A 27,340-nucleotide genomic window follows, 5' to 3' on the forward strand; every position below is an offset into this window, starting at 1 on the left:
CTAAGCAGTGTCAGCAGGTAGGTACACCCTCCCCATTCTTAGTAGTGTCAGTATTGTGTATGATGTTCTTGAGGGATCCACCTATGTTATGTTAACTGGGATTTGTAGAGCGCATAAATACTGGCAGGTCTCTTAGCGCTTCGAGAGAGTGCCCAAAACCCACCAGCAGTCACAAATACAAACACTTGGAGGGGCTTTATGCTGTGCCCAGAGCCAACCTAAACAGAAGAAGGGATGAGAGCAGCCTGAATTTACTAGGCGCCGCTCTTCTTGTTCCATTTTAATCTTTTAAAATCTTTTGTTACTTGCACTAAAAGCCGTATCTACTGCGCACTTTGTTCTTACCTGCTAAGCTTGTTTTCTGGCTCCGAGGCCCTGTTCCAACATGGCTTGTGCCGATTGCTTGGAGGGCTATACCGGAAGGCACAGAAAGATCCTCACTTCTGGGGGATGCCGAAAGTAGTGCTCCAGTCTCTCGACTGCCCCAGTCTACAAAGGGAGGAAAGCAAGCGCAAGCGCAGCGGACGCGCGCAGCGGACGCGCCGGCGGCATGCCGAAGGCGCGCCAAAGGCAAGCCCGTCTGCGCCTGTCCGCGCCTGGACCGTGCCTAGGGCCACAAATTCTGGCCCATTGGCCTCAGCCCTACCCCTTACCTACCACCACCAGGCCCTTCTCAAGCTACGCCATCCAACGACATGTTCTGATCGTATTTTCGATCTACATGTGCCTCTTTATCATCTTAAAACCTGCACTCATTGCGGTTTTAAATTGGAGGCCCCTCAATCAACACAAGCCTACACCCCATCCCCAAAAATAAGTCTCAAACTCATCAAAGCCTCACTTATTAATGCCAGATCTTTAAGCAAGCATAAAGAGGAAATCGCTGATTCTATCCGTAGTGAAAAACTGGATATACTGTTTTTAACAGAAACTTGGACCAATCCGGCGTCAGAGCCCGATCTTCTAATAGCTGTACCTGAAAGCTATAATATTCTCAGGCAAGATAGACAAATAAAAACTGGAGGAGGGATTGCCATAATATATCGCAGTCAGTTTAAAACTACGGTTAACCCCTTTCCACTCTCTACATGCGAGGCCCTGTAGTTTTCCATAGTCCTGGGCCCTTCCAACCGCTTTAAAGGTATCCTCCTTTATCGACCTCCAGCAAGCAAAGTCAATTCCTAGCTACTTTTGCTGAGATGATGGAATCTCTTGCCATCGAAAACACCTCTACTATTCTATGCGATTTTAATTTTCCTTTAGAAAATTAGATGAACAATGATACCAAAACTCTTATCACTGACCTAGAATCTCTTGGTCTTGCTCAACGGATTATGAACAGTACACATGAAGCAGGGCATACCCTGGACGGGTTATTCACAAATGACAACAACTTACTTATCTTTTTTTTTTTTTCTTTTATTGAGATGGATCAGAATATATAAAAAGAAAACAGACACAATTACAGATATCAGCTGGATAAGAACATGGTAAAATCAGACATTAGAATTAAAAATATACATATACATATACATCTTCTACATCTTCCAGCTCTTAGCGAACATCCAAAAACCTTGTCAAAAGATTAGCCTCGTAGGAGAACGTTACATTCCAAAACGGTAGAAGAGACTGTTCAAATTATTCATCTCATTTTCCTCCAATTACTAAGAGGAGCCCATATCTTTTGACCGTAATCTTTCCTCTTTTTACCTTTAAAGCTGTATAGGCATTCCTCAATGTTATGAGTCCCGAGCAATCTCGTAAGCCACATCTGAAAAGTAGGAGCTATCGGATCTTTCCAGGCCGCCGCAATTAAAATTCTAAAAACAGCAACACACAGAAAAATAAAAGCTTCGGCTTCTTGTTTGATTATAAGGTTTTCATCCCTGCCAATCAAAACAGTAGTAGGGGATAGAGGAATTTGACACTCTAGCAGCCCCGATAAAAACTTTTCCATTTCTGTTAAAACTGGCTTAAGATTCTGACAAGAATAAAACATATGCAATAAATCCGCCGGGCCTTGATTGCACCTTGGACATCTATCAGTATCTCTTTTCCCCCATTGAAACAACTTAGCGGGAGTATAGTAGAGGTTAAACACCATCTTATAATGCTGCGCTTTTAAGTTAGTTGCTCTTAGTACTTTTCTATTCAATGCCGGAGCATAGTCTACATCTATGTCTGGGTCCCCAATTCTTTGCGCCCAGGCAGTTTCTATTTGTCCAATGTCCTCTCCCAAGCCCTGTAGAAGATGTCTATACCCTATTTTGATCTTCTTGCCCCCGTTCATTATGTATTTCACAATCGGGTTTAACTCCTGAATAGAAACCCTAGGTCTTAGTGACTTCACTGTTTGTTCTAGTTGTTTATATAAAAGCCAGTGGTTCGTAGGGATACCATATTTTTGTTGCAAAACCTCAAACCCTAATAGTTCATCCTTACCCATAACATCCCCCAGACATCTAATGCCAAGACCCTTCCATATACCGCTATTCCTGTTCTGTCCTAGATGTAAGAATGGGCTTGAGCTCCAAAGATCTATTGTACAATTGATCTTAGGAATCTTGTGAAATTTCAGAATCGCCTTCCATGTACCCCACGCACTTAACATCACTTCGCTTTTGCTCTTTTTAAAATACAAGACATTGATTTCACGTGTTAAAATCTCCATAGCCCTTTCACCAATTAATAATTCATATATTGTGGGGATTCTGTGGGATCCAGGCGGCATCTCGGGAACATCATAATACAATAAATGATTCATATGCAGCATTAAACAGACCCAGTGATATAACCTTAAATTAGGTGCAGATAACCCTCCTCTCTCTAATGGTGTAGAGAGTCGGGCTAATGATCTCCGAATTTTACCGTATTGCCATAGAAATTGTGAAAACACTGCTTCCATTTTTTTCATCAAACCCTCATCAACTAGTAACGGTATGGCACGGAATAAATACAATAATTTTGGAAACATTGACATTTTCAAAACATTCACCCTTCCGATCAGAGACAAATGTAAAACATCGATTCTTCTCAATTCTTTGTCTATTAATGTAAGTAAGGGCACGTAATTTTCCTGAATGATTTTACCTACATTTGCATTGATATTTACTCCTAGATAGATCGCGGAGTCCACATACCTTTGATCCCTTTTATGACTGTTCTTTGTACAAATTATTATTGTTTTTTCCGTGTTGAGCTTATAGCCAGAATACATCCCGAACTCCTGAGCCAAATGGCTTAATTCCTGTATTGCCGTTTGCGGATTAGTGGTAACAATTGCCAGGTCATCCACATACGCCAATAACTTGGTGGTATGCCCGTGAGATATAACAGGGGATATTTTATCAGAAGCAAGAATCTTCCTAATTAACGGGTCTATATAAAGTGAAAAGAGTATAGGAGAGCAGGGGCATCCTTGACGGGTGCCTCTTCTAATCACCACCTCATCCGATTGGAGTCCCATTGTGGTGATTCTGGCTACAGGATCCATATACATTGCTTTAATTGCTTTCCTGCATTTCTCTCCAAATCCCCTTCTGGCCAATACCTCCCACATAAAATCCCAGACCACACGGTCGAAAGTCTTCTCGGCGTCTAACAGGATCATGGCCATATCTCCACTCGCTGCAGCCATTGCATCAAATAACGAGATTGCCCGCGCTGTGTGTTCCGTGGTACCTCTCCCTGGGACAAACCCATGCTGCCAGGGTGAGACAAGTTGACCAATAATCCTTCCTAACCGTTTCGCCCATACTTTGGAATAAAGTTTGGCATCCGCATTTATCAGCGAAATCGGCCGATATGATCCGGGGTTCTCCTCCGGTTTTCCCTTCTTATGAAATATTACAATATTGGTCTGTTTCCATGTATCCGGGACATTACCTGAACAGATTATTCCATTAAATAAATCTTCAAGCAAAGGAAGGATTTCATCTCCTAAAACCCTATAAACCTCTATTGGTAACCCGTCTGGGCCTGCCGCTTTACCCGATGCCAGTTCATTCAGTGCGATCTTTATCTCCTCTGTTGTTATATCCAAATCCAATTGGACCCTATCCTCCTCCACCCTTGGGCATGGGGGACCCTGATCTTGCACGGGTGGTACCACCCCTGGCTCTTGATCATACAGTTTCTGATAGAAATTCTGAAATACTTCCATTATTGCTTTTGGATCTGTATATTCTACCCCGTTATACTTAATCTTACCAATTTTATTACGATTTGTTTCTTGCCTGATGCGCAGCGCTAATGCTCTTCCAGCTTGTTCACCTGTCTCATACCTCCTCGCTCTATGTGTTTGATATTCACATATCTCCTTCTGCGTGATTATTTTTAAAATCTCGCCCTTGATCCGAGCCATGTTTCTACTATCTTTACCTGAAACTATTTCCTCTATATGACATCTCTCTATCTCTGCTAAATCTGATATGAGTTTTTCCGCTTTACTTTTATCCTCTTTCCTTAATTTTGCTGCACAACTAATCGTCTCCCCCCTTAATGCAGCCTTAAAGGATTCCCAGAATCCATTTCTGGAAGCACTATATCTATTATACTCAAAAAATTCCTTTGCCCATTTTTTAATGTGGTTTACGAACCTTTCATCATTTAATAGTTTCCTTTCAAAGGTCCATCTTGATGTTTTCCTCTGAATATTGGGAACCTTATACGTCAAAATCAAGGGGTTGTGATCGGAGACTATTCTCGGTAGTTTGACTATTTTAACCTTGCCAATTTCCCCCACTGTCACAAAAAAATAATCCAATTTGGAATATTTCTGTGCCGGGTGGGAAAAATATGTATACCCTCGATCCCCGGGCACTTTTTCTCCCCATACCTCCACCAAACCATGAAACTGAATCAGGGAACCGAGCGCTCTATATACTTTACGTTTACGACCTATATAACTACTTCCCTGTTGCCAGTCTGCTGAAATATTCATATCGCCACATACTATCATCGGGGTGGACCAATTAGCCAACTCTTCTTCCAGTTTATCATAAACCATTGAGTCATCTTCGTTTGGACCATATATCACACACAATGTGAATCCCAGGTTCAGTTCCACTAATACCCACCTACCAGACCCATCAGTTTTACTACGTTTCACTCCGCCCAGATTACTTTTTGCTAAGAATAGCCACACCTCTGATCATAGATGATTGCGATGAACAACCAATCATGGTATACCCATGCATCTCCAGCAGCTTCCTTTTAGCCCAGGGTATATGGGTTTCCTGAATGCAGACTATGTCTATATTATTCGATTTGACCAAGTGACTCAGTCTTTGCCGTTTCTTCCAGTCGTTCAGACCACCTACATTAATGGTGCAAATCCTAATGTCTGACATTATTGACAAATTTACATTTCCTACGTTGACTGTTAACCATGAATCTGATACCAACCAAAATCATATTCCTTTCCATCTCGTAGTTTTTCTTTTTTTTAGTCCACCCTTTCCCCCCCTCCCCCCCCACCCCCTCCCCCTGCACCCTCTCCCTCCCCTTGCCCAGCTCCCAGCCGGAGCTCTCCCTCACCCACCCCCTTTTTCAGAGGCGCTCAGACCAATGGTCTGTGCACGTGATGGTTCGCAGCCCTGATTGAGGAGATTTAAACCTGTGTCCCATCTTAAGTTCCTGTGACCCCCACCATATAAAATACACTCCACCCCACACTCTGTATTCCTGCTTTGTAATTTCACTTAAGCTTGACAGGGTATCTCTTTTGTCTAGATACTGCCAATATGGTGAACCCAATTCTAATTAACAACCACTATTACCAATCAATACTTAACGATTCTAAACATTTTCTAGACCCCCTGTGACATCAAGAATTCTTTGGCCTTAACCTCTGAGGAGAAATACAATGTTTTTCCGTCTTTGATTATCTTCAGCTGAGCGGGATTTATCAGATATGCCTGCATACCCTTATCCTGAAACGGTTTGATCATCTGCCGTAATCTCCAGCGTCTTTCTACCGTGATATGGCAAAAGTCAGGGCGAACAAAAAAGGAGTAACCATCAACCATCTTTTTTTTATCTGGTCTCGCCCTCTCAGAAATTGCTTGCCTCAGATTAAAGTTGCCCAGAAAAATTTAAATCGCTCTGGGCTTGTCTCCCTCTTTCGCATTCTTGTGGATATTGGCAGGGATACGGTGTGCCCTCTGAACCTCCCTGACGAAATCCCAATCTTTCAAATCGGTAAAGGCATGCTCAAAAAGTTTGACAACAAATGCTTTCATGTCTGTATCCTCTGACCCTTCAGGGATTCCCAGAATGCGTAGATTATTCTGACGCGATCTGTTCTCCAACGACTCCAGTTTCCACTGTATATCGGTTAGCTGCTCTGTCTGCAGATCTACCTTGCTGGACACTGTCGCTGACTCGGCTTCTGTTGAAACAACTCGCTCTTCCAAGTTAGTAACCCGCTCTCCCAGGTTCACACATACCTCAGTCAGCTTCCTTACCACCCCTTGCATTTTTCTGACTGCCGCCTGAGATTTACGGCTCTCCTGTCTAGCTTCCTCCCTGTGCGCTATTATCTCCTGGTGTATGACCTCCAGGAGGGACATTTGTGCTGATTCCCCGCCAGGGCTATCTGGGGTTGGGTTAGTTGACGGTTGTTCTCTTTTCTGGCAGTGGCGGCCGTGTAGGACGGCCGAGAAGCAGCTCGATTGAGGAGATGCTGGAATGTGCGTAGTATGACTCCACAACCCTGTACTACGGAATCACGGAGCCACGGAGCATGTAGAGACTGAATACCCAATCTAGCGGGAGACGCGAGACACGAGACGCGGGAGAAGTGAGGTGTAACGGCTTGAGCACTCAGAACGCGCTGGAGGGAAAATTTGCCTTATGAGACTGTCTTGCCGTCGGCCGCTTAAGCGGCTGCTATTGGATGTGCTGCAGGTGGCGAGGAGGCTGAGAGGCGGGTCGGCTGTTGGGCTGCTGGCGGAGACTGCGGAGTTTGCCGAGGTTGCTCTCACCAAACAAACGGTGCGGAGCTTTCTGACGAAACGGAGCCGGCAGCGGTGCAGACAGCTCCGGTCAGCGGGATCTCGGCAAATAGAGACCCGATCGTGTCGGCAAGCAAACCCACAACAAAGTGCGGAGGGGAAGAAACTGAACGCCCTGGAGACCCCGTCGGACCTGAATTTGGTGGATAATAACTGTGACAGCATTTCAGGCGGTAAGGAACAGTTTGGGCTGGAGGAAAGGAGGAGGGAAATCATGGCTCCCAAGATTAGTGCAAGTGCCAAAGCCGCCGCAAGGAGGAAGGCTGCAGCAGAGCTCGCGGATTCTGTGGCAGAACTAGAGGGCAATAAGAGGAAGAAGCAAGTCTCCCCAGCAAAAAAAACGGTACAGCAGCAAGGGGGCAGTAAAGTGAACCTAGACTCTCAGGGCACCACCCCGATTTCTGATATATTTCAAAAGTTGAGTAAAAATAAAGACTCTAAAGACCCTAATATTGAGTCTATTCAGGTCATGGCAAAGTCTGATGAGGCGAGCCCCATTATTACAGGAGGGGCATCCCAAAATGCTACAGTTTCCACTGCTCAGCCCAATACTGCCGGAAGTATAGAGGGGTACGAGCAAGAGGGGGTGGATCCCGAGGTCAATGTATTGGCGATACCCCGAGTATTAGAAGAGATCTTGGAGGATGATACCGGGGGAAGCAGTAGTGACAAAAAAGAAGCCCCAAGTGAGGCATTCTTCTCAGTATCAGAGGGCGGTGAATGGTCAGAGGAAGAGGAGGACAGCCTGGATCAAGAAGCCAGCGGTCCAGATACTGACAGCAATTTGGAACAGGACGAAGTTAGCCCCCCGATTACAGCAGTGAAAGCCATGGTGGGAGCAAAAATACACTGCCAGAAAAGAGGACAACAACTTACTTATCACGGAGATCATCCCATTGGGATGGACAGATCACCATGCAGTCATTTTCACTATTCCATCCAATCCTTTATTAGTTAAGGAACACAATATCCGACCAGTTAAAACCTTTAGATCATGGAAACACATTGATCACCAACAACTTCGTGAAATGCTATCTGCTTCTGCAGCTCATCTGCCCCAAGACTCAAACAAAGCAGCCAGAGAATACTCGGAATGGCTTACTTTGACCCTAAATAAATTAGCACCCACTAAAACTATTTCAAAAAATCGTAGTACCCCATCGGCACCTTGGTACTCTGAGGCTCTAATACTACAGAGACAACTGTGCCGCAATAAAGAAAGACGTTGGAGAAACACCTACTCCACTGAAGATAAGGAAATCTACAAGAGAGAAATGATTCAATATATGCTAAAAGTACATTCTACTCCTCCCATATTGAGCAAGCCAAGAACTCTAATAAAGAACTCTACCAAGTGGTAACCAAACTCTCACATTTGCCTCCCCAATCCACCCCCAACCATCCCAAGCATTTTGTAACAACCTGGCCACCTTTTTCTTTGATAAGGTAAACAATATCTACACCAACTTCTCACAAGAAACCCACACAGACACCTGCTCAAATGCTGCTCCCATCAATTACCCTATTTTTTCACAATTCCATAATACTAATCCTGTTCAAGTTGTCGAAGCCATGAACACCATCAAATCAGGATCAGCAAAAGATCCTTGTCCTGCCTCAATTCTCCTTCCCATCTCTGATATTGTTGCACCCTAAATTGCTTATATTTTTAACACCATGTTTAGCACTGGAATTTACCCTGCAATCTGGAAGGACACTCTTCTTAAACCCCTACTCAAAAAGCCCCATTTTGATGCGGATGACTCGAACAATTATCGACTAATAGCCAGTCTGCCATTTCCAGCAAAAATAGTCGAAAAACTGATGGATTCCCAAATTTCTCAATATATAGAACAACACTCTATATTAGATGACAGTCAATTCGGCTTCCGCAAACTGCATAGTACTGAGACCGCACTCATCAAATCCACCGATGAGATAAGGAAAGCACTTGACCAGGGAGGAGCGGCCGTACTCATCCTCCTTGACCTCACGGCGGCCTTTGACACGGTCGACCATAACATCTTGATCGACCGTGTCAGTGCCATAGGCATTCAAGCCAAACCAAAAGACCTATTGAGATCTTTTCTAGCCGGCCGCACCCAGACAGTTCAGTTAGACACCTTCGTATCTGAACAACTGGCCCTACCTTGTGGTGTCCCCCAAGGCTCATCCCTCAGTCCAACCCTATTTAATATCTATGTCACCGACTTGGCAAGGGTAATTAAAGACTGGGGGATGAGCCTAACATCCTACGTGGATGACACCTAGTTGGTTCTTACCATCAAGGAGAATGGAGAGAAAATAGCAGCTAACTTTCAGCAGGGCATGCTGGCCATCAGTAATTGGATGTCAGCAAACGGTCTTAAATTAAACTCCTATAAAACCGAGGTCATGACCTTCGGCAAGCTCACTGCTACTTGGTCAGATGCATGGTGGCCCACGGACCTAGGCCCCCCCCTCTCCCAGCTACCAAGGTTAAAAACCTAGGAATACTCCTAGATAATAAACTCACTTTTTCATCACACGTTAACTCCACTGTTTCATCATCGTTTTTCAAACTTAAAGTCATAAAAAAGATTCTCCCATTCCTCCCTCCCAATTCTGGCAAAACACTGGTCACCTCATTTGTCATGTTCTCAGTGGACTATTGTAACGGACTTTTGGTTAATGCCCAAAACAAGATCATCAAAAGGCTACAATCTATACAAAACGCCGCGGCCAGACTACTTTCTGGCACCCCTTAATTCAAATCTATTGCTGACACCATAAAAAAATACCATTGGCTCACAGTCAAAAATAGGATAAAGTTTAAGGCACTCTGTATCGCCTACAAAGCCTCGTGCAAACAAGGCCCGCATTTTCTCATTGACCCTTTCACATTTCACCTTCCTAAACGATCACTCCAGTCAATGAATAATTTCACCATGGCAGTCCCACGTACTAGAACTGTGGCATGGGGTGATCGCAGCTTCCATGTTTCAACAGCAAAACTTTGGAACTCCCTTGAACCAGATGTCAGGTCCGCTCCCACTCTGACCATCTTCAGAAAAAAAATTAAAACATGGCTTTTCAACCAGTAACCCAGCTCCATTTTCTTCTTATGTTTTCATCCATAGCGCCAAGACGCCCTTGGGCAATTGTTCGCGCTCAACAAATTGCATAAATAAATAAATAAATAAATAAATAAAGAGTCTTGCGTCGTTTCATGAAGGGAGCAGTGTGGGTTCCTTGCATAGAATCTCGGGGAGCCTATTCCAGATTTGAGGAATTAAAAGACAATGCTCTGCTGCCTTTAGATGTAGTTTTGAACCATGGATAGGCCAAAAGGCCTGCCTCGGATGACCAAAGTGTACATCCTGGCACATAGTTTCCTACGCGCTCCTTGATATACACTGGGGCCTGGCCATGAACTGCTTTATAAGCGATGAAGAGGTTTTGGAACTTTGTTCTGTGTTTAAAGGGGAGCCAGTGCAGCTGCTGCAGCAGGAGAGTAGCGTGAGCCAATCTGGGAAGCCTGAAGATCAGCCTAGCTGCATTGTTCATGGTCACCTGCAGCTTACTGGTAAGTTTTTCGGGGAGACCAACATTAAGGCGTTACCATAATCCAGTCTAGACACAATCATTGCCGACATGACCATCTGTAGTGTGGCAGATGAGAGGAGAGGGGTGATTCTCCGCAGCTGTCTCATTAAGCCGACACAGGTTCCTACCACACCAGAGACTTGGTTTGCCGTGGAGATATTGGCATCAATCTTGATGCCTAAGCTTTTTAGAACTGGAACTGGCGTTGGGGTGGTGACAAGCTCTTGTGGCAAGAAAAGGTCATTCCAAGGATTGTTTTTTGGGAAAATGACAAGGACCTTTGATTTATCGGGTTTCATTTTTAGAGAATCAGCTGTCATCCAGTTGACCGTGTGTCTAAGTATGTTTTGCACACGGGCGTGGGCTTGAGGGGAGTTATAAATCTGGAGGATTAATTGTGTGCTGTCCACATAGTTAAATACTTGCCAGTCCATGCTGACCAATGCACCCACAAGTGGCTGGAGGTAGATGTTGAAGAGGAGAGGGGACAGTTATGAGCCCTGGGGAACACCACAGTTGAGTACCCCAATGTTCTACACATGCTCACCCAGTTGGACCCTTTGGGACCGACATGACAGGAAGGACTCGATCCAATGGTGTGCCAACCCACGGATGCCCAAATTGAAGATGTCGGCCAAAAGCTGTGCGTGATTGACCATGTCAATCACAGCTGACAGATTTAATAGGACTAGGGCGCTCGGCCTTCTGTTGTCAGCCATAAGCCTAAGTTCGTCCAGCAATGACAACATTACCAGTTCTGTGTTGTGGTGGACCTTAAAACCAGCCTGTCGCACTTGGAATAGCTGTTGTTCTTCAATAAACAGCGAAAGTGTTTTAAGAACATGTTGTTCCACTACTTTCGTCAGGAAGGGGAGCTGGGAAATGGGCTTACAGTTCTTAGGATTAGCTACATCTGCCACTGTTTTTTTCAGTAGGCAGATGACCCTGGCTTCCTTCAAGCTCGCGGCCATACAGCCTGTCTCCAGAGAGTGATTAAGTAGATCAAGGATCTCCCTCTGTTCCAGGAAGGGCCATTCGAAATACCCTTGGAGGACAGGGGTCCACTGGTGAGCCTGATTTGACACGGTTCATCAGGAGTGACAGGGGGGCTAAGTCTAAATTAGGGGGAGAGGTGAGTTGCTTGCCTGGGATACGGGGTGCTGGATCCCGTTCCAAGAGGCACTGGTTAGTTGGTGTGTTGTCAATATCTGATAAAATGACCTTGACTTTATGAAGGAAGAAGGCCTGAAACTTGTTACAGTCTACTAGCTTGGGTGTGGATTTCTTCTCTGATTTCTGGCTGAGTTCTTTCAAAATTCTGAAAGTTTCTTTCTGTTTATTTGCGGCGTCCGTAATTCTTGCCTCATAGTATTCAGCCTTCCTGGTCATGATGGCTTTTTTATGTGTGGCTAGCATGGTTTTGTTGTTTGGGAGGGCAGCTGGGTTGTAAGATTGCACCATAGCCTCTCAGATTGGCAGACTGTTTGCTTCCTTCCCCTCAGGTCCTCATTGAACTAGTGGGCCCTTTTGCCCTTGTTCCTAACTCTTTCCCTCCGGGCAGGTGCCACCTGATCCATGGCCTCTCTCAAGATGCCGGGAAGGGCATCACTCCCCTGTTCGAGGTTGCCTTTCGTGTAATTTTTAGGTGGAATACTAAGCAAAGTACCCACTAGTTTGCCTGCCTTGATTTTATTCCAGCCTCGTACTACTCTCCACTCCGGGGGAGGTTGTACCAGTTGGCTGACAAGCAGAACCCAGTAGCTGATTAGTAAATGGTCTGACCAGGCACAAGAGCTAATATTTATAAGGCTGGCCAGTGGCTGAGTGGTCCAAATGAGGTCAAGGATGTGTCCCTTGACGTGAGTTGGGGAGTCAACCAGCTGATGGAGCCCCATCGAGCTCATGGCTTCCTCAAATTGACAGGCAAGCAGCTCTCTCGGTGCTTTGTCCCAGATGTAGTGAAAGTCCCCCACCATCAGGAGTCGTCAGTACCGTGAGCATAGATCACTGAAAATTTCCGTGTATAGCTCATTGAACCTGGGGGTTAACTGTGGGGGGCGATACGCCACCAGGAGTGTCAAGCAGGAAGTTTCAGAGCTTGATTATACACCCAAAATGTCTGCACTTTCAAGGCTCTCAGCCGCTATCTTATCAATAGCTAGCTGTTTATTGTAAAATATAGCTACTTCCCCTCTAGTCTTTTCTTGTCTGTTGTGCCATAGGACATCAAAATCCCCGGGAAGGGCCACCACAACATCCAGAATTGAGGTGTCCTCAAGCCAAGTTTCTGTCACCACCAGTATGTCCATGATCCCATCCTAGAGGAGCGAGAAGATTTTGAGGCTGTGCTTCTGCAGCGAGCAAGTATTTAGAACCGCTTCCTCAGGTCCTAGCGGGTTACCAAGAAAGCTCTTTATTTTTGTGGGGAGGTGGTTGTGGGACTGTGCACCCTCCACCCCCCTTTGTTTCCCAATAAGATCTCTGGACTCAGTATATCTTCTACTCTTTTGTCCGTAAGTCTTCTCCTGAGTAGGTCAGCACATGGCATGGGGTTATGGCCCCTGGACCCCGTTGGGCGCTCCTTGTGGCTGCGCGTCCGCTCCAGTGTGGCAGTGTGGCAGTTAGAGCATTCCCTTCCACCCACCATCCAATCAGCCCTGCTGTGCAGACGCTGATCTCCCCCTTAAGCACTAGACCGCGTTCCCAAAGTGGAAGTGCCAGTGCTGCGGACCTGGGAGGGTGGGATCAGGCAGGAGAAGGCAGTGATGTGGTCTAGGCTGAGTGAAATAAAAGTGCTACAGGCAGAACAACAAATTCAATTTAACAGTTTAAAAAAGGATACAAATTCGTTTTTAAAAGCCTCTGACTTTAACGCACGTTGAGAAATCACCTAGTGAGGTGTGGCACGTCTCTCTCTCTCGCTGTGTGTCTCCTGTTTCTTTCATTATACAACCATTCTACCACTTGAAGAATTAATCATTCCCCATGCTATGTAACTCCTCCTTGTATTTGACAATTTATTCAACAAATTCCATCTTTTGCATGCAGGTGTCCAAAGATGGATAGCATCCAGCTATCCTATGTTGAATGTGGATAGAAAAGAGGTCCTAGTCAATTGGAAGGATTTTGCCTTTTTTACATCTACATTTTGGTCAACAGTGGTCAGATCAATTCCCACTAACTTCCAGAAAGTTAAGAACCTGAACTTTACAATCAATGAAGATTTATCAGACACAGTGGGTGCTTTCCTCTTGCTTTCTGTAACTTACCTTGCAAAATTCTTCCTTTCATCCTACCTCAGTCTCATGCTGTGGCCATTGGAACCTGTGTCCTGTCAAGGGCTCTTCATCAAGGCAGATAACTAAAATGCAACAGATTCAAATTCTGTTGGATTGTTCAGTAAATTGTATAGATGTAACTGCATTCCTTAGGTATCGCAGTCTCAGCATTGGTTTCCTATGAAACAGTGCACTGACATTTACATGGGCTCTTCGGCTAATGAGTTCAGAAGTCAATATCTATTGGTTCAGATGGGTCTGTTGTGGTTGGAGGGTCTTTAAGGTGCCTAGGACACAAAATGTGGAAAAAGTGCTGCAACTGTTATGTAGATGACTGTTTGAGGTCTAAAAACTCACAATATGTTGTAGCCCCTTATGTGCTTTTCTTCATTTGCTCTGATGGTCAATTAAAGAATCCTTGCACCATGCTGCCTAGAAGTGTACCCATGTTATATAAGGAACCAAGGGCCAGATGTAAAACCGCATGCAGTTTGCTACTTGCAAATTGCGTCGCCTTGCAACTCGCAAAAATCAATGTGCAACAGTTTAACAGACACTACCTGCGATTTCCCAATGGGGTCGCAAATTGCATGCCTAATCAATATTCATGAGGCAAGTTCTTTCAAAAAAATAATTTTCTGCCATGTGTCAGTTAAGAACTGTTCAAATATGTTTTGTTAAAAATGAATCTCAGTAAGTTTGTATAAGTTATTTATGTAAACACACCTAATGTCTGTAAATGGTTGCACTAAGTGTTTTCACAAATTTTGTGTTGCCCTTCATATTGTCAAGTTCAAAATGCAACAAATGTTTAACTGAAATAAGATGAAGAAAAGTGAAATAAAACACAAGGACCAATGAATGATCGGCATTGGTTCTTTTACTCTTGAAAATATCAAGAAATGTGGCAACTAGATAACTTGTAAATGTATTTGAGCTTATATAGCGCACAGCTACCCACAAAGGGTTTCCCGGCTCTTGCTTAGGGAACCCGTCCTGGTATTCCCCTGTGGGATAACTCCGGCAGGGTATCCACAAGGTGAAAGCCAGGCATCCCGCTGCGAAGGGCCGTTGTGGAGATTAAGCAAGCTATTGCCCAGAGTCGCAGAGTGTGAACCCGTGAGTCAAGAAGGCACCGGAGCGAGAATTATCGGGTCCGTGGAATTTTTGAGCCCAAGACCCACCGAGGCGGGGAATTGAACCCTGGTCCAGGGCCGATCTCAGCTTCCGGGTCTGCCGCCTCTAACCCCTGAGCCACACTTCTCCATTTGAAGTGGTCTAATATAGCTTGCTCAAAAGACCCAAGCCTTACTTTAGTAACATGTTTTTTTAAATGCAGCCCATTTTCCTTAAAAGAAAACGGGATGCATTTAAAAAAGAAAAATTAAACTTTTCAGTTTAATTTTTTAAGGGCTGGCGTTGGTCCCTGAGACCATTGCCTGCTCTTAAAAAATATTTTTGCAACCATTCACAAAGGGGAAGAGGTCCCCCGGGGACCCCTTACGGTTTGTGAATGGTATACCACCTACTTGAAGTAGGTGGTAAATGCTGTCGCAAAACAATGGTACAAACCATTCTGACTCGCTATTAGGAAGAGCCACCCTTGGCACGCTCCTTCTTAATAGCGAGTTGCAAATGCTATTTTGCGAGTCCATTACTCACAAGATTGCGTTGGTACATACCACCACCCTTTTTTGCATTCCCAAAAGGGTTGAATACCCTCTTGCGACTGCAAAAAAAGGGTTGTACATCTGCCTCAAATATATAAATAATAGATTATGGTGCGCTACATATCCATCAGCCCACATTTTAGCTTTTTGTCAGTCTCCACAGTAATATATCTACACAAAATGCAAAGGTAACAGTTCATAAGCAGGGCCCAATGACTCTGTAAACTCTCCAGGAGATATGAATTGCAGCATCACCAATGCATACGAAACGTCCAAACAGCATCAGATAAGGGGGACATGAGAGCACATTGCTATATTATCCTTTGCAATATTTTTAGTATTAATTAAGCAGATCAGTAGAAACAGGTTGAAATGGCAAGGTCAGCCTTTTGTTACTGAAACCTTTTCTGAGCAATTCACTTACATAAACAAGATTTAGTCAATATTTGATCTCAAATCCACTACAAAGTATTGCTATATTTATTCTCAATGACACAGTAGTCACCCTACGCCTATAAAGCTTTCTGTAAAGTTTGAATGCAACCTTAAAGCAAACATGACAAGACATATTGATTTTCTAGAGATTTTAAAGCCAAGGCCATTTTCATGTCTGGTTTAGTAGTGCTGCGTTTTTCCAGGCATCCTGTGTGACTCTGGTAAGATAAGTATAAATAGTGCCCGATCTACAGCCGTTAAGTATTAGATCCAATGTAACTGTTGTAATTTCCTAAATGCAATGTTGGTACATTCTGTTTCCCCCCTCCCTTTCAGCCCCTGTTGGGCTGACCCTCTGTGCTGTCAAAATTCCAAGGTGCACTCCTCTACATCAACATTAAATGTGGTGTGGTCAACTACAATAGTGACCTTGTAATGTACCATAACGATTGATTTCAAATGGGGGTTGGAGACACCATATGAACCATCCCTCACATCTATCCATAGGCCATCTCCTGATTATGTGCTGACATGTCGTGTGGTAATCATGGCACTAAGGGTGTGCTGTGCAGAAAATGGACCACCGCTTAGTAATTGTTTATGTAGGTGAAACTCAGCGTGAATCCCCATGCCCTGGATCTGCTTGCCACCATCCAAGCCCCCACATAGGAATGTCCCTTTGACCAGCATCCCTACAAGCAGCCCATCCCACGGAAAGGATACAGTGTGAAGTTTAGCAACATGCCATTTGAAGAGAGTGGTGGGCCTGTGTGATTTTAAAGAGGTTTGTCTGTGAATGCAAGGTGTTGTGTATATCTGAGAGATATGTGCTTGAGCCAAGGGTGAGACTAACAGACAGGGTGTATGTGAGTGCAGGGTAGGAGATTGTTAGTATGAGGGTCGGGTGAGAGGTGTACGTAATTGAGGTTTGACCTGTGAACAGGGAGTTCAGGGTGAGCAAAGTTTGTGTGAGTCAAGGGTGAGTGGTGTGCCTGCGTAAGTGCAGGTGCCTAGTCAATTTGTGTATGAGTGAATGGTGAGTGTTATGCCTCTGTGAACTCATGGTATGCCTCTGAGTGGTGTGTCTGTGTATAGAGTGAGTGGTGAATGTCGGTGTGCAAGTTGAGAGATCTGTATTTGTGAGACTGTGAATTAATTGTGAGTGGTATGTCTAAGTGAGTCCAGGGTGAGCAGTGTACCTATGTGAAACCAGAATTTAGTGGTATGTATTTGTGAGCACAAGGGGAGCTTTGTTGTATTACTCTAGCATGATTAAGGCCCGTATGAGTGCAGGATGAGGGGAAGTTCTATGTGAGAGCAGGGTGAGCCATGTCCAGGTGAGTAGTGGTACTGCATGCTTGGGGTGGAGAGGTATTCATGGTCAGTGGCATGTCTGCGTGAATGCAGAGTGAGGGATTTGTCTGTATGAGTACAGGGCGAGATGTGTCTCTGCATGTGTGAAGGCCAAAAGCTGTGTCTATGTGAGTCCAGGGTGATTAGTGAGTCTATGAGTGCATGGTCAGTATTGTACTTGCATGAGGATAGGCTGAGTAGACTTCCTGCATAAGTTCAGGGTGTGGGGGATCACTGTGTTTTTGCAAGGGAGAAATGGCTGTATGAGTATAGAGTTATTTTTATTGTAATAGTGTAGGTGACTGGGGTGTTAGTGTGAGTGCAGGCTAAGTATTATGCCTGTGGAAGCACATGGTGTGTCTGTGAGCAATGCATCTGTGAATGCAGCGTAAGGTGAGAGATGTGTTTGTGTGAGTGCAGCCTTAGCAGTATGAATGTGTAAGTATAAGGAGAGAGGAGTCTACGTGAGAATACAGTGAGTGATGCCTTAATGGGTGCAGGGTGAAGAGAGTTCTTATGTGAGTACGAAGAATCCCTCACTTTCAAAATACAAGACTGTCCCCACTTAGCAGTACTCCATTTCAGGACATTGCAATCAGGGACAATGGCGGTCGTATCAAAGGGGTTCAGCACATGACACTTTTGTTTACTCAAAAACAAAGATTGGTCCCAAACAGCTATTTAAAAAAAAATCCATAGTAATATTGAACTGGGGGATTCTTTCGTTGCTTAGTAAGAGCTTTCTGTATGAAAATGAAGACTGACTACATGCGGTCCATCTATGCACTCCTGGATATGGGTCATTGGCAGCATCTGAAGCATACATTTGCCATTACCAAAGGTATGTGTGGCAGCAAACCTGCAAGCGAACATATGTCAATAGTTTAAAAATAAATCATATGGGAGCAGTGTTACAAGAGATTACATGTCTGAATCATTATGAGAGCTTGTGCAGCACCAGTCTCAAGATACTTTGTGCACCAACAGTTTCACAAATATTTGCATATAAGCAGCCTCATGTAAGCTAGCGCATCAGCAGTGTTGCAATATCTCATTTATCAGCAGTCTCACAAGAGAGCCTATGCCACCATCATCATGAGATCAGCCACATAAGCAGCCTCAAGAGAGTTCCGTAGTGATTGTGTTTGTACAGTCTCTATATTGCTCTCTTCAGAGTTCTTGGCATAAAGGGCTTTTGTAGTCAGACTTTTGTGCCGGTTCTCCAAGCATGATGTGTGTCAGTGTGAGTGTATGTTTCTCAGGGACATAATTATCAAGGGTTTGCGTTGCTTTTTCACCACAAAACATGGTGCATGCACAACAAAGTCCCTAAAATGCGATTTATCAAGCCACATAGAGCCGCTTGCGTAGCCCTGAGTGGCTTGATAAATCAAGAGTAACACAGCTCAGCTCAAATCGCAGTGTTGCATTATTCTGTCCCGGAGAGTTATACCATGGGGTTTACGTAGGTGTTCACATGCAACTCCCATGAATTTCAACATATTCCCAGACTTGCCATTACTGGTAGACCTGGGAATGTGCCAAAATGCCTCAGGGAATTGTTTTTGTGTACAATGGTACCCCTACCTGCACAAAAGCAATTATGCGTGCAATGCAGTCACCCTTGCATCATGGTGCACGGACGCCAGTGTTTGTTGTATGCAGCCCATTGTGCTACCAGAGCTGGGAAAAAGGCCGAACTGCGTTGTATTAAATATGGTGTATTCCTGCCCATTCCCTGTAGCGCAGCACAGCAAGGTGAGTTACTTTTTAATAAATAGGCCACTAAGTTTGTCTATGTCTATGCCAGGTCAGTATATCAAGTACCTATTCACTTAAAATGCCAGACCTATTGGTGTTGCCAGTGCATGTTTATTTTTTAATAGACATTTGTCCAAGTATAACAGAGCTCATGACTGCAATTTTTTTTATTTTGGAAGGAGTTAGGAGATAGAAATTTGAAAAATGCTTAGCAGAATAGTTTTCACAGAGCTGTGTTTATAGCTTCCAGTCACATGCCAGCTCTTCCCTTCTCCCAAAGAGCACCTTCCATCCCCAGCCAATACCGTGCCTGTGAGCTGAGATCATGAATTTCCAGACCTCCAGGGCTGGGCAGGACTTTTATTCCACTTTCCGCAGCTCCCGGCTTACCAAAACTCATTTTTGGGGACCAGAACTTACTTTTCCTCATCAAACATTTGAAAGGTAGAAAGGGAAAACACAAACGGGAAAGCTGGAGGAAGAAGAGAACGCTGAGAACACTGTCACAAAGGTAAAAAGAAGAAACCTGCAAGAGATAGATCAAGGGGAAGGCAGTGTCCGGTAATGGATTAAAGTGTCCCAAGGTGGATTCAGGTCTCCCAACCCTGGTATTCAGCACGCTGACATTTTATAGGTTTCAAGAGAGAGATAGAGAAACAGAGGGGGGATGTAGCGACCAGAGAGAGAGAAGGAGAGAGAATAGGTGGCTAGAAGGAGAACGATTTCGTAAGAAAATGAAGGGGGCGGGTATGGCTCAAGCATTTTTGCCAGGACTGTTTTTCATTCCCTAGTCCGGCGCTGAGTCTCCCATACCCAGCAAGTGATTCTGTGCCTTTCCCAGCCCGTGCAATTGCATCTACCCAATTTACAATATAAGTTGTGCAAGCCCACACAGTATCACATCCTTTCCCTGAATCAGGTTAATACAACTTAGCAAGATAATCAACAGCTCAGCGAGTGATTTACGAGTCACTGAAGTGAAGCAACATGCTGCTGCTGCCCGTGGAAGGAGTTACGGTGGGGCAGGAAGGCAGGGCGGGGGGAAGGGCAGGGTGGGGGGTGCTAAAAACCGGAGTATGGATAATTGGAGATTAAGTAAACAATGTAATAAATAAAACGAACTTCGTAGCGCGCCCTGCATCGCAAAATGAAGGCAGTGCGCGCTACGAAATTCGTTGTATTAATTAAATTGTTTACTTACCTCCAATTATCCATACTCCTGTTTTTAGCACACCTCGCCCCGCCTTCCTGCCCTACCGTAATTCCCTCCACGGGCCGTGGCTGGCAACATGTCTAAAAGTGTATTTCAGTCAGTCCTCAGCGAGCAATTCCTTCATATTTTTCAGATTTTTTAGCAAAATATTTTTTGAGGGCAACATTCATTTGTGTCAGCTTTATTACACCCTTCCCATCTTGAGATTGCAAAAATGATCATAACCATTTGTGCAGCCTTTTCTGTGATACTAATTGAGTGGATGCAAAACGAACACCCAAAGAGTTGACAAGATGACGTTAACCAGGGTGACACTGCCATATTCATCCTTTTGGATTTGTCTTCTGCACTTTATACAGTGGATTACGACATTTTGATTAACCATATATTCTACTTGGGTTTTTGACACACAGACCTGCCATGGATTGCCCCCTTTTTAGACAAGCAATGGCATAGGCAATAGGTCTTGCCTTTTAGACCTATTATCTCTGCCAATTGATGTCAGCCATTCTGAACAGCATTCCTAATGCTGTGCAGCATGGCTAAATAAAAAAGGCAATAAGCATATGACGCAGCCAGCTACATCATTTTGTAGGCGCATGCACCATTCGTGCATGTGTTTACAAATCATCTCAGCTGCTTTTTTCCCTTTGTATTTGCTGATCCACGTTGATTCATGAAACACACAAAAGGTGATGGGAGGAATGCTTGCAATTTGTCTAATCACTGGTAGGACCAATGCTTGCAATTTGTCTAACCACTGGCAATCACTCGTAGTTTTATCCTAGCCCATCTTTATTTTGCTCACCATCCCACCTCAGTTTGGACTCTCTCTGCCCCTCTTGGGAACAGTCCAGCACAAACCGCTGGTCCATGTCCTCCCTGAACCAGAACACAAGCAACCCAGGACCAGTGTTGCCATAGGTATGGGCTCATCAGTCAACTACTGCTTGGTTCCAGTGACAGAGTGAGTAAGGGACCCACATCTGGGCATAACCATGCTACTTAGGGCAGGACATGGAACACAAAAGGTTGTTGCAGAAATGCTTGCAGTTTGTCTAACCACTGGCAATCACTTGTGACAGCATTCCAACCCATCATTCGTTTGCTCACCAATGCACCTCAGTTTGGATCCATCCATCTGCAAAGCATTCTTGACCCTGCTCATCATGAGAACAGTCCAGACCAAACTACCAGGTCAGGTTCTCTCTGATCCAGAACACGCAGCCCAGGAATGGATTTGCCCTAGTTATGGCCTTATCGACCAGGTGCAGCTTGGTTCCAGTGGCAAAGTGGCTATGGGACCCAGGACTCGGAATGCATATGCACATAAGGCAGTCTATGAAACACACAAAAGGTGATTGAAAGAAAGCTTGCAATCTGTCCACTGGCAATGGCTCAGGGTAGCATTCCAGCCCAGCTTTGTTTTGTTCAGAATGCAACCTCAGTTTGGACCCAGCCAGATGGAAAACAGTCTTAAACGTGCTTCTCATGAAAAAAGTCCAGCCCAAGCTGCTAGGCCAGGTCCTATATAAGCCAGAACACAAGTACCGAGGACTAGTTACACCATAGTTAGGGGCTCACCTGCAGGATTTACCTTGGTACTAGTGACACAGTGAGCCTGGGACCCATGTCTAGGCATACCCATGCCACTGAGGGCGGTATATGAAACACACACAAGGTGATGGGAAAATGCTTGCAATTTCTTAACCACTGGCGATTTCTCGGGGTAGCACTCCAACCTATTGTGCTTTTGCTCACCATGCCACCTCAGTTTGGACCCAGACATATGTAAATCAATCTTGACCCAGCTCCTCGTAGAAGCAGTCCAGCCCAAAATGCCAGGTCATGTCCTCCCTGATCTGGTGTACAAGCAACCCAGGAACCGGTGTTGCCCTAGTTATGGGCTTATTGATTCCAGTGATATAGTGAGCAAGAAACCCACTTCAAGGCATACCCATGCCACTTCGGGCCGTACATGCAACACACAACAGCTGATAGGAAGAATGCTTGGGATTTTTAGGATTTGTAGAACCACTGGCAATCGCTTGAGTAGCATTCCAACCCTGGCAGTTCAGGCTGGGCTAATCCCATGAGAAGCAGGGTCAAGATTGCAGCTAGGTACAGCGTGAGGTGACAGGGTGTGGACAATAATGATGGATTTGGATATGGCCCCAACTACTTTCCAGTGGCAGAGATGAATTCAAACATTCCATCCATCACTTTTTTTGTATACTTTGGTTTGTTGCCCTAAGTGGGATGGATATGCCCAGACCTGGGTACTGTGCACATTATAGCACTGGAACTCAGATGTGTCCAGTTGATGAGCTCATAACTAGGGGGAAACCAGACCTTGTTGCATGTGTTCCAGTTCAGGGAGGACCTGGCATGGCAGTTCGGGCTGGGCTCTTCTGATTGGACAGGGTCACGACTAATTTGTACATAGCTGCGTCCAAATTGACTGGACATGGTGTGGAAAATAGCTATTAATGTGAAGTGCCCCCAAGTAAATTCCAGTGGCTGAGAATAATTTAAGCATTCCATCCATCACTTTTTTGTATGCATTCGTGTATGGAACGATGGAAGGGCATGCCGCCACGAGTAATTAATGGTCTGTGTCTGAGATTAATTCAAGAATTGCATACATCACTTTTTTTGATACAAGTTGGTTTTGCAAGTAAAAATAAAACATTGTGCAAAAACATTTTTTCTAAGTGTGGGAGGAGGGAAACAACATGAAAGGCAATGTTCTGACTAAATAAGACTTCAGTCTGGAGGAAAACCTGTGGATAACATAGAAGGTGGGTGTGGGGAAGAAACAAGGAGGGCAGGAGTTGGGAGAGGGATAAGAAACAATAGGTGACAAAGAAGCAAGGAACAGGTGGGGCAAGTAACATGGACAGCAGGGGAAATGGAAGCAACACAGACTGGGGATGGCGAAGAGAAGTGATGAGCGGAAAAACAACATGGAGGGAACAAGACACAAGCAAGAAGCAATGGGTGAGCGATCGAGAGTGGGTGCAGCAAGGAGGGGCACAGAGACAGAGAGCAACAGAGTGCTAGGGGAGAGATGTACACCAGGCAGAACGCTGGAAAACACATGTAATCTTGCTAAGTGTTTAACCAAAAAGAAAACAATTGCACTTAAAGCAAGAGTGAAAGCACAGAATCGTGCCAATAAAAGAAATGGTAAAGGGACCATGCTTCATGGAAAGAACAAACACAAGAGGGACAAGCTGGAACACAAATAAGAAGCAGGCAAATGACAGTGACAGGAAAGCCAACCAATGGTCATCAATAGGTGGGCTACAAGCCCCTGTATGTTCTTGCTATTCCCAAAATATGTCTTGTGCAACAGAAGGTCTGTCTGGTAGGCTCAACTTAAACATCAATTAAAACAGTTTCACTGCCCCTCACTGCTCTTCTTCTAAAAAATTAGTTAATTGCAGAGTCCAACTACAGTGTATGTATATATCAGAAGGTCTGTTGCTGAGGTTTCATCCAAATCAAAATGTTGCTATTTCTTCCCAACATATTCATATCCATGTAGTATCGCCCTTTGTTATAAAATTGGAAATGGTAACCTTCTCGATCTGGGTCTTCCTCAGGCCTCTCTGACAGCATTGCAGAGAATCCAAAACGTTGCTATTAGATTGTGCACGAAAGTAGACAGATCATGTTACACAAGCCAATATCAACTTGCTCCGGTTTCCTGTCAGGCAAAAAGTTGTCTTTAAACTCCCAAGTATAAGCTTTTTGAAGGCATAGAAACATCCCCTTTAACTGCTCACTTTCAGGATCATCAATCCTCCTAGGATCTTCGTTTGAATTCTTAATTAGTTTTAGAACTACTTTGTGTGAAGAAGAATAGGGCTGGAGGCCAGCTTCTTTCATATTTAGAGCCTCAACTTTGGAAAAGACTCTCAATGGGGATTAAGTCGACCAGCTCACGTGATTCTTTTTGAAAATGTCCCATAAATATATATTTTCTATTAATGAACTATTCTGCTCCCCTTCTCTGTTTCTGCTCAATGGTGTAAGTTTTGTCATTGGATCCAATATGTATTTTAGGGTTAAGTCTCTAGATGTATAAATTCCATTCCATTTCCCGAAAATGACTACGCAAACCAAGAACTGCACATAACATTCTCATGCTTAGGCCTATTTGGGAGCAATCAGTGACAATAACCTTTGGCAGAACAAAATACAAAAAAACACGTATCATGGTTATCATACACATGCTGCAGTTCAACCTAAAATATAATTACTCAGTTTCTTCTTGAGCAATCAGTGACACCTGAAACCTTATTGTAGAAAAGAGGCTATGGGGGAGACTCAGGGGCATATTATCAAGGGGGTTTATCTCCGCTTTCTTGGCTTTAAAAGCCAAGAAAGCGGAGATAAAATTATCTCCCTATTACCTAGCTGTCGATAACACCAGTTAGCGACAGCTAGTAGGAGATAGCGACCATCTTGGGCCCCACTTTGCATGTCAGTGATATTTATCACTAATGACATGCAAAGTGGGCGTTCCAAGATGTTAGCGACTGGAAACAGTCGCTAACATCGCTATCTCCTATTACCAACCTTTGGAGATATTCGCGCTAAGCGCGAATATCTCCAAAAGCTAACACCTGCCCTGGGCAGTTCGGAGCCATGTTATCCAATGGGAGGTGGATAACATGGCTAAGAGCATTAGCTCGGTAATGCATGAGTATCGCTGACTTTTCAGCGATATTCATGCATTGCGGCCGATTTTTATCGCATTTGCGATAAACCTTGGTAATACCAAGGTTTATCTGCGAAAAAAATTGCCGCAGCTCAGCGGTAAATTTTTGTCTCTAACCAAGCAATAGCGATAATTATCGCTATTGCTTGGTAATATGCCCCTCATTTCTGCCATTAGCTGTGTTTGAGCTCCCACAAATCCTAAACAATGTGATTGCTGATAGGCAAACTGGTTTCTGTGAGGAGTACCTGGCAAACCCTGATAGTTTGACTCGAGAAGCAATGCGTTCCCTACAGCAAAATGCATGGCGTGCTTGAGCAACAACATCCAAGTCAAGTTAAGCATCTCCAAAGCAATACAACTTTAAAGATAAAAAGTCATGAATAAAACGACACAGCAATAAAGTCAGTTAAATGTATGGATCAGAAGTTGTTAAAACAAAAAAACCCGTCCATAAGAAACATTCGTATCCATTAATGGATGTAAGTTAATCAGGTGCAGTACAGTCAGATAGAGGCATGCGTAATCACTGATTTCCAAGTGAGTGTGAACGTTTTAAGTTGTTAACTTATTCTTGTCATAAGGTATGGAATACTAATACCTAGGAGCCTTTATTATCTGAACAGTGATGGAGCTAGGTTGGGCAGGATTTGGGTCGTTCCATTTAAAAGTAACATTTTTAATTTTTCTGGCAATTCTGAAGTAGCTTTGAACCCTGGGTTTGAAAGTTAAGATTCGGACACATTTTTACAAACTCGGCAACTAGAACAAGTTTAAAGATATAAATATCTTGGAGTAAAATTGTCACCAAAATATTTAGATCTCTGTTTAAATTATAACGCAATGCAATGCAAGCCAAGTTATGATTAGAATGTGGTTTGCTAAACCAAATCGATTACGAAAGGGATCGTATGTTAAAACCTAGAAAAGAATACAATCTAAAATTTCAAATCAGTTAGATCAAGCCCTTTGACATGTAGCTCAAACAAATCCTAATTCAGCAACATGGAAGTACTAAACAGAAGCATCAGAAGATTTGTCCACTGATGGGATTAATCCTCCGACTCCAGCAATTAAAAAAAAAAGCATCACTGGCTTGATGAAAGAAAAAAACAGTGTTAATGGACAAATAAATATTTGTTTCTAGGTCACATGCCTGGATGATTATAAATTAATATAAAAACTTTAAACCACAGTTTTGTTTAGAGTCTGGATGGTCCCCGTGACAACAAAGAAGGTTCATAAGAGCATGACTTTGAATACTTTCATGCCTTGTGCACACAATGCTGTGGTTGAGACAAACAACATCAACTTCATGTAGACTTTGTAAACTTGACGAAGAGAACATCGTCCATTTCGTGCATATGTCCAGCTTTATTTGATCTAAGGCACATATCCCATGGGATACCGTTTAACCAGGGGGACATTCACTCATGCAGACAAGCTATGATAGTATGTCTTAAACCATCTGATACAGAATTGAATTGTATATTTGCAAAATTTATGAGAGCAGTGGTAACGAAAATGGCATAACTATGTGACTATGGGGCACATGCATCAAAATCCTCAATTTCGATTACCAAAGAGCGATTTTTGAGGAATCTCAATTTGGTAATCGCAAATGCCTATGTATGTAGGAATCGAAATAAAATGTGCAATTCCTTAACATTACCTAATAGCGATTCGGAAATTGAAAATCGCTTCAAGCTAATTTGACTCCATGAATTCCGTAGGCGCCCCCGAAGCACGCCCCAAAAAAAGGTAAGTGTGCACATGTGAAGCAAACACATGCCCTAAGGGCATGTGTGCGATACATGGCACTTTGGAAAATTGAGGTTTGTGCATTTTTCAAAGCATGCACAAATTACCATCAACTTGACGTAGATGGTAAGTAGCAATTCCTAAATGCACAGTTTGCATTTTCATGCATCGGCAAATAGGGGTTCAAAAATTGTGATTCCCTAAATGCAGTTGCAATTTAGGTAATCACAAAAAATTACGATTACCTAAATTGTAAATGACTAAAGTTACATGCACCTGAAAAGGCCTTCTTAGGTAAGCATGGGCGGAAAATCCGTTTCGCTCGCGGATTTTGCGGATTTTCGGTAAATTCGCAATCCGCGAGATCCGCGAATCTCCCGCAAAATCCGCAAATCCGCGAGCAGCGGATTTTATGGCTTGCTCGCAATGTTCGCGTGAGTTCGCGGCTTGCCAGTACAACTTCGCACCCCGCGAGTAAGTGCTAAATTGCAGAAATACGATCTTAGCAAAACTGAAACTACTTACCAGGTTCAAAAGTT

At 44.0% G+C, this 27,340-nt stretch overlaps 1 protein-coding gene across 1 annotated transcript in view; it reads left to right on the plus strand.

The window, feature by feature from the left end:
* LOC147733201 (mucin-2-like) overlaps positions 1–27,340 on the plus strand; it is a 1,190,401-nt gene that overhangs the window by 953,077 nt on the left and 209,984 nt on the right. The window lies entirely within an intron of this gene.

The sequence above is a fragment of the Lissotriton vulgaris genome, chromosome 2_1, assembly GCF_964263255.1.
Source record: "Lissotriton vulgaris chromosome 2_1, aLisVul1.2, whole genome shotgun sequence".
NCBI classification, from domain to species: domain Eukaryota; kingdom Metazoa; phylum Chordata; class Amphibia; order Caudata; family Salamandridae; genus Lissotriton; species Lissotriton vulgaris.